Here is a 7,829-nt window from a genome sequence, read left to right as displayed (position 1 = left end):
CTTTTTATGATTGCATTTTACTCATTTGGGGTTAAAAATCATTTTTTCAATTGGTCTTTATTAAAAATATTGAGCTGTTATATCACAAAGGTTTAACTGTTTTTCTAGCTGCGTGTATCCTACTTTCACTTTGTGCCGGTCATCTAATTACCCTTATCTTTAAATTACTAAGAGGTCATAAACACTTATTTAAGCCACATTCTTATCAGTAAGATAAAAACTGAGCTTTTTGTGTTTATAAGGTCTGAGAGCAGCGATATGGAGCCGTCAGCTGCTTGATGATTGCTGCTCTCGCCCGTGCAGAAGCTAAAGCAGCAAAAGAAAGGTCTTCCTTTGCCGCACAAGAGATGCAACTAAAGCTAAGGCAAGCGTCAATGGAAAAGGAGAGAGTATGCCTGCAAGCATCACTGGAAGAAGAGAGAGCATGCTGCAAGCGTCACTGGAAGAAAAGAGCGTGCGCCATAAAGCGTCAATGGAAAAGGAGAGAGTACTCCTGCAAGTGTCACTGAAAAAACTCGCTGTAGAGAAAGAATTGACAGCTGCAGTAGCCAAAGCAGAGTTTCCTATAAGCCATGGTGTTCCCCGAATCCGAGAAACACAGCCAGACCAGACCTAGATGAACAAGATCCAGGGACAGTGCATCTCAGAATATGTCCATCAGCATCCCAAGAAGATGACTACTATGATCCAGTATATCAGCCAGCTTATACAGAATGCCAAAGATCCTACCTTGAACCGCAGTACCTCGAGCATGACGGTATGCGACAAAGCAATGCTGACCACAAACTAACGCCCTACAGAACAGAAGCTACAACCTTCGTTTCTACTTAAAGGGACACCCTTCCCGTCAGAATGGTATTATACAGTCTTCCCTAAGCCAGAAACCTCTAAAAGGTATGGTGATACACCACACACGCAGAATAACAACAGCACACCGGGTAGTATTGTTGCTAACCAGGCCGCCATGGACTTTGCTAAGTTCTTTGCTCAACGGGAGCTGGTTCACTGATCACCCCAAGAATTACAGGGCATGGCGAGCCTCCTTCCAGAACGCCATGAGGGACTTAGATCTTTCCTGTAGTGAGGAGTTAGATCTCTTCATTAAGTGGCTTGGAAGCGAGTCTGCTGAACACGCCAAAAGAATCAGAGACATTAACATAAACTATCCGGGCAAAGGCCTAAATATGGTGTGGGAAGACTTGATGAGTGTTATGGGTCAATAGAAGCTATAGAAAATGCTTTATATAAGAGAATTGATAATTTTACCAGAATAGTGGGTAGTGATTACCAGAATCTCAGGGAACTCAGCGACTTGTTGATAGAGGTACAGGTTGCTCAAGCAAAAGGAGATCTGCAAGGGCTAGCATTCCTAGACACTACAGGAGAAGTGGATCACACATGGTTCCCGTTACAAACAGGTTTATAATCTACCATTCCCCCCCTTTGTGGTGTTTGTAGACTTTGTCGCTCAAACAGGCAAGGATCAGAAATGATCCCAGTTTTGACTTTATCATGTCCCACTACCCCTGGTGTCAAACATCATAAAATACCAGTGGCAGTCCACAAAACTAACGTTGCCTCCACAGGTTCATCTTACAGGCAGTTTAAGTCTTCTGAAGAAGTGAAACAAACCCAAAGATCTTACCAAAGAATGCCCCCTGCACAAGAAACCACATCCTCTACTAAAATGCAGAGCCTTCAGGGAGAAGTCTTTAGAGGACCGCAAGGAATTCCTCAAAGAAAACAACATCTGCTTCAGGTGCTGCACCACAACATCTCACTTCGCCAGGAACTGTAAGGTCAGTGTGACATGCACAGAATGCGGTAGCACAGAACACAACATGGCTTTACACCTGGGGACCACCCACTCAGGTATCACCCCGAGCAGAGGAGCATGACGGAAGCAGATAGACACTGACATAGGCACCGCAGTAGTCACTTCTCACTGTAAAGGACTCGCAGGAGGGAAGTCCTGCTCAAAAATTTGCCTTGTCAGAGTTTATCCAATCGGCCACCGAGATAAGGCAATCAAAGTATATGCAATCTATGCAACAGGTATTTAGCTAAATCCACCTTCTTTGACAACCTCAACATCTTAGGGTCCGGTTCTCCCTACTCCTTAAGGACATATGCAGGTACCGTTGAGACGGCGGGGAGGAAGGCAACTGGGGACAAGGTAGAGTCCATAGATGGTCAGACCTGCTTGTCCCTGCCAATCATGCTGGAGTGCAATCACATACCTGACAACCGGTCTGAGATACCTACACCAGAGGTAGCAGCATACCACCCCCACCTGAGGTGTATAGCTCACCTGATACAGAACTGGACCCAGAAGCCCCGATAGTCTTATTCCTTGGAAGAGACATACTACGAGTTCATAAGGCTAGAGGACAGAATAACGGTCCCCAAAACGCTCCATACGCCCAGAGACTTGACCTAGGATGGGTCATCATAGGAGACGTCTGCCTAGGAGGAGCCCACAAGCCGACCTCAGTCCATAGTATGCTCACCAACACATTTGAAAATGGACACCCCTCCCTATTTCAGCCATGTCAGAGCAGTTTCCTGATAATAGAACTGCCACACAGTGCTCCTGTGCCTTGTCCTTTCGTAGAAACCTCCTATGAAGACCACGCCTGCGATGATGGGCAAGATCACTTAGGGTGCACAGTCTTCACAGGACAAGAGAAGACAACAGGGTTGCAATGTCTATAGAAGACAGGTTGTTCTTGGATATCATGAATCAAGGAATAGTAAAAGACAAGTCAAAAAGCTGGGTCGCACCTTTACCGTTTAAATCCGAAGACAATGCTTAACTAACAACAAAGAACTTGTCTTACAGCCGATTAATCTCCCTCAAACACAACTTCAGAGGACACCAGAGACAAAAGAACATTTCTTTGCCTTCAGGAAAGAATATTCCAGAACAACCATGCAGAAATGGCCACCCGCGCTCCAAGACTCTGAGGAGTGTTGGTACTTACCCATATTCGGCTTGTATCATCCTAAAAAACAGGGCAGATAAGAGTAGTATCAACTCGAGCGCCAGGTGCAAAGGCGTCTCGCTAAACGATGTCATACTGTCTGGTCCAGACCTCAACAACAGACTTCTGGAGGTACTTCTCCGCTTCTGCAGAGATTCCGTAGCATTTATGGCCGACATACAACAGATGTTCCACTGCTTCCTCGTCAAGGAAAAACACAGGAACTACTTGAGGTTCTTCTGGTACTGCAACAATGACCCCAATGAAGACATTGTAGAGTACCGAATGAGAGTGCACATCTTCGGAAACAGTCCTTCCCCTGCAGTCGCTATCTATGGTCTCAGACATTCAGCCCGAGATGGTGAAGCAAAGTATGCTTCGGATGGTCAGGTCCTTTGTGGAAAAAGATTTCTACGTGGACAACTGCTTGAAATCCCACCCACGAACGAGACTGCAATCATCTCTGAAAAGGGCCCAAGAAATGCTCGCTCTATCTAATCTGAGGCTGCACAAAACCGCTCTGATAGCCGTGAGTAATGGAGGCCTTCTCACCTGAAGACCATTCAAATGATCTAAAGGACTTGGATCTTAGCACCAACTCCCTTCCCATGCAGCGTAGACTCGGTTTGCTCTGGGATTTAAAGGCAGATACATTCACATTCCAAATCAGCAAGGAAGAAAAGCCCTTCACAAGTAGAGGAGTTCTGTCCACCATAAACAGCTTATATGATCCTCTGGATTCGTAGCGCCTGTTACCATCCAAGGTAAAATGATGCTAAGAGACATCACCACAGAGACGTCTGATTGGGATGATCCGCTTCCCATGGAGAAAAAAGACCTGGAGGAAGTCTCTTGAAGCTTTGTCCAGCCTTCATGTGGCATGACCGTATGCTTCCATGCAAATCAACTGAAGTCAAGATGCAAGACTACAGAGGCGTATCTAGTGAAAATGGCGCCTATGGCAAGCACTGAAACTAGCGCGCCCCTGGGGGGAGAGAGGAAGTAGGATCACCAGCGGCCCTGTCTGCTTAGCACATACGCACAATCGCACCTGATGATGACTTTAAGGCCTCTTTCACACTGGGGCGTGGGGGCGTCGGTGGTAAGGTGCTGCTATTTTTAACGGCGCTTTACCGTCTTTTTTGCGGCACTGTTCAGCCGCTAGCGGGGCGCTTTTAACTCCCGCTAGCGGCCGAGAAAGGGTTTAAAAAAACGCCTGCAAAGCACCGCTTTGATTCCAATGGGCAGGGGCACTTTAGGAGCCACTCCTACAGCGCCTCAAAGATGCTGCTTGCAAACGCACTGCTCCCAGTGTTTAAAGCCCTCTGGCTTTCTTCACACAGGAGTGAATGGAGCCGCTCTTTCAGGGCGCTTTGCAGGTGCTACAGCGCTACAAAATAGAGCACTCCAATGTGAAAGCCAGAGGGTTTTAACACTGGAGCGGTGCGTTGGCAGGACAATAAAAAAAGTCCTTTTAGCCACATCTTTGAGGCGCTGTAGGAACAGTGTACACACTGATTCGAAAGCGCCACTGCCCATTGAAATCAATGGGCAGCGCCGCCGAACCGCCAGCAATGCACCGCTGCAAGCTGCATTTTGCGGGGCGGTTTTAACCCTTTTTGGGCAGCTAGTGGAAGCTCAAAGTCCTGCGAGCCGCATATTTGAGGCGCCGGGCGCCCTGCTAGCGGCTGAATAGCGCCGCAAAAACTACAGTAAAGCGCCGCTCAAATAGCGACGCTTTACCGCCAATAGCGCAACGCCCCAGTGTGACCAATAGCCTAAGCCTGGCATCATGACAGTCTCAACAGAAGCAAGCAGCCCATCCAATATAGTGCTTGCACAATATGGATTAAATTAATTATAATTATGCATAGCCATAGATATAATAAAGTGATTTGTGCAACAGCAAGGTACAACTTGCACAAATCACTTTATTTAGGATATCTATGCAATAATTCTAATTTATTTATTCATATATTTAGCAGTACTATATTAGGTATTTAGCAAGGTTACATTTATTAGGTTGCCTGCAGTGCTTGGCAGATTGCAGAATGTCAGTACATCATTATACAGTGTGATCATGATGTGTGTGTGTACCGTAGCAGACTAGCAGTGCTGCATGGCTGGGGGGTCCAATCGTCCAACTTCTCACGGTTCTTCTCCTCACTTCACCTCAGTGCAGTCAGTCACCTCACGAGTGACACGCTTGGATAAATGAAGCTACGATACGCAGAGGAGGGTAGGCGGAGCTTGAGGCGGAGCTGGAGGCGGAGCCTCTGCAAGTTAGCGATACACGGACGGACTGGGCGATCCCATTCATAGAAAATCATGGGGCGCCTGTCTTTCTCCTACATGCCAGCCCTCAGTCCAGACTGTCCAGCCAAGGTAAAAGTACTTTCCAAGTTAATTTGCGTTGCCGCCGCCAGCGCTGGGCTAAAGGAGGTGGCTGCAGAATGGGTGGGAATTTTTTTTTCATGATATTTTTTTTTGTCGCCCCCCGCTTGGCGCTATGGCACTAGCCATGGCTGCCATAGCTTGATACGCCACTGAAAGACTATGTATCTTCTGCGACGCTTCAGTCAAGGCGATTGCAGCCGTAGCATACCGAAAGACCAATAGATGTCAAAGAACAATGCCATATAGGGTTTGTCATGAGCCGGACCAAACTGGAGCCACTCCGTGATCACACAATATCCAGACTGGAACTCTGTGCTGCTGTGCTTTCAGTGGAGTTTTACATGGACAGCAAAGTAGTCCTAGGGATATATTTGTAACAAAACCAGACGCTTTTCGTCTATGTCAGCAATCGGGTGCTAAGGACCAGGAGATCCACTTGTCATAAACAAGGTACTACGTGCCACACACATAATCCTGAAGACCAGGCGACTATGGTTTAAGGGTCCTGCATTCCTGTAACGTTCAACATCTTGCAGTACCATGTTTGAATTGGTAGACCCAGATGAGTCATCCATTAATATGAATAAAAACATTTAATAAACACCAGAATACAATACATATAAAAGCTGAAAACAAAACTAACAAAAGCAAAAAATTAAAAATAAAAATGAACAAAAGCAAAAAAATATAAAAAAATAAATCGATAATGAAAACTCTGATTAGGGGGGCTTGGTTGGAGATATACTCTATATAGAGTGCTTGTACTTGAAAGTATATTTCCTAGGAGAATAAAAATGTCCTGAAGACGATGGATACAGTCATGAACTTCAAACGGGCTAATGCTATAGACACCCATGGATGTGCACAAATTAACTCTGAAGCAACCTGCAGTCCAGAAGGACACACAGCAATAGTTAAATCCAAACAAAGTTCGGTAGATGTGGCGCGGTATTGGTAACCCACACGCCGAGGCATCCCACGGCTGTGTGAGGACCGACACTACTGTTACCTGTTCCGAGGTCTTCAGGTGGAATACCGTCCTCACAGTAAGTAATGCGCCCTGCTGTTACGGGCCCAAACGAAAACCACACCAAACAAAGGTAGGAAATGCTGGCTTGTCATGTGATGTGTTGGCAGTGAAGTGCTGGCTGGTCACGTGATATGTCACGTGGTCATGATGGTCCCTTGTATCATTAATAGAATATGGAGGAAATAAAGTGCCAATGGAACAACCATCCAATGGTGTATAAAAATAGCACCACTGAGGAAGGGGGCAGTTGTATACCCCAAAACGCATTTGGCTGTAAGAGACTTTCAGCTCCAGAGACTAAGTCCCGTTCGAAGATGGGACTTAATCGTTTTTCTGCATGAAATTGACCGACCGCACAGCCAAATCTTTGGAACTGTTTTGGGCAGGAAATTGTGCTTGCGGTCGGTCATAAAGGACTTCCACTTAACTTTTGATCCGCTGGAGGGATTTGTGTGATTTTTGGAAGTGGTTATATTTGATGTATGCTGAGTTTAAATATGTAATTTTTATGGAGATGGAATGTATGGTTTTAAAGTTTAGAGTATGTTTAAAAACTGTTTTTACTGTCAGTGATAGTTATGTTAATCCATAATTATATCACAGACAGAAGGGAGGATTTTTGTGTGTTTGGGTGGGGATTCCCTTTGTCCTGAGAGATAATTGGATTACTCCCCGGGTGTCTCCAGGGCAGAGAGGAGGAAACCATGATGCATTGTGGGATGTGTTGTAATATATTGATTGGTTGTATTTCAAAACCTGTGGGCAGTACTATGTTTTTGGTTTGTGAATAAAAGAGGCTGTACGTGAAGTACAGTCAGTTCCTTTTTTAACCCTCAAGGGTGAAGTGTCGTCTCTTCTTGTGGGAGGATTATGGTATGCTGTCCCAGTTTAAACTGCTAGGAGTGAAAACTATTCGTATGGTTCCTATTCAACTGTCTACAGCATTCAGAGGCTTGAGAGGATTTATATGCTGCTTCGGTTTGGTGATTGTGGTGTCTGCCAGAGTGCTTGGAAACCTCCGAAAAACGCTAGGAGCATCGTCAACAGAGGTACCCAGTCAGGGTGCCAGGTGATCCGTTACATTGGTGGCAAGCAGTGGGATGGCGTCCTAGTGTGAGGAGAAGCAGCTCGGAGACAACCGTTCATGGATTTACTAAATGAGGGTAACGCTAGTATCCGTACAGCGCCCCTGGCTACAGCAGGATGGAATCGGCTAGTCTTCGAACAGCGTTCCACTACGAGGAGGAGGATGACCCGGACTGGAGGGATGCAGTTCGGAAAGGGCGTCTGGTATGATGCCCTGGAAAATGCCAGCGGCGGCGGGGCGAGTGTCTGCCCAGTGAGGAACAGCAGTTGCGGATGCAGAGTGGCCCTGCGAAATGCCCCTTCTGGGAGAGAAGCCCCTGAATGAGTGGGTG

General features: G+C 46.4%; 1 long non-coding RNA gene across 1 annotated transcript; it reads right to left on the bottom strand.

Moving 5' to 3' along the window:
* Positions 1–840: 840 nt before the first annotated feature.
* LOC120985573 lies at positions 841–5,951 on the bottom strand. Its single transcript, XR_005775555.1, has 3 exons — positions 5,940–5,951; positions 2,200–2,202; positions 841–1,376 (listed from the first exon to the last, which is right to left on the bottom strand). It is a non-coding gene; the product is annotated as an uncharacterized LOC120985573 (long non-coding RNA).
* Between the last annotated feature and the right edge of the window lie 1,878 nt (positions 5,952–7,829).

Source organism: Bufo bufo, chromosome 1, assembly GCF_905171765.1.
Source record: "Bufo bufo chromosome 1, aBufBuf1.1, whole genome shotgun sequence".
Taxonomy (NCBI): Eukaryota; Metazoa; Chordata; class Amphibia; order Anura; family Bufonidae; genus Bufo; species Bufo bufo.
The sequence above is the reverse complement of the archived record's forward strand: the minus strand, read 5'-3'. Positions and strand labels throughout refer to the sequence as shown.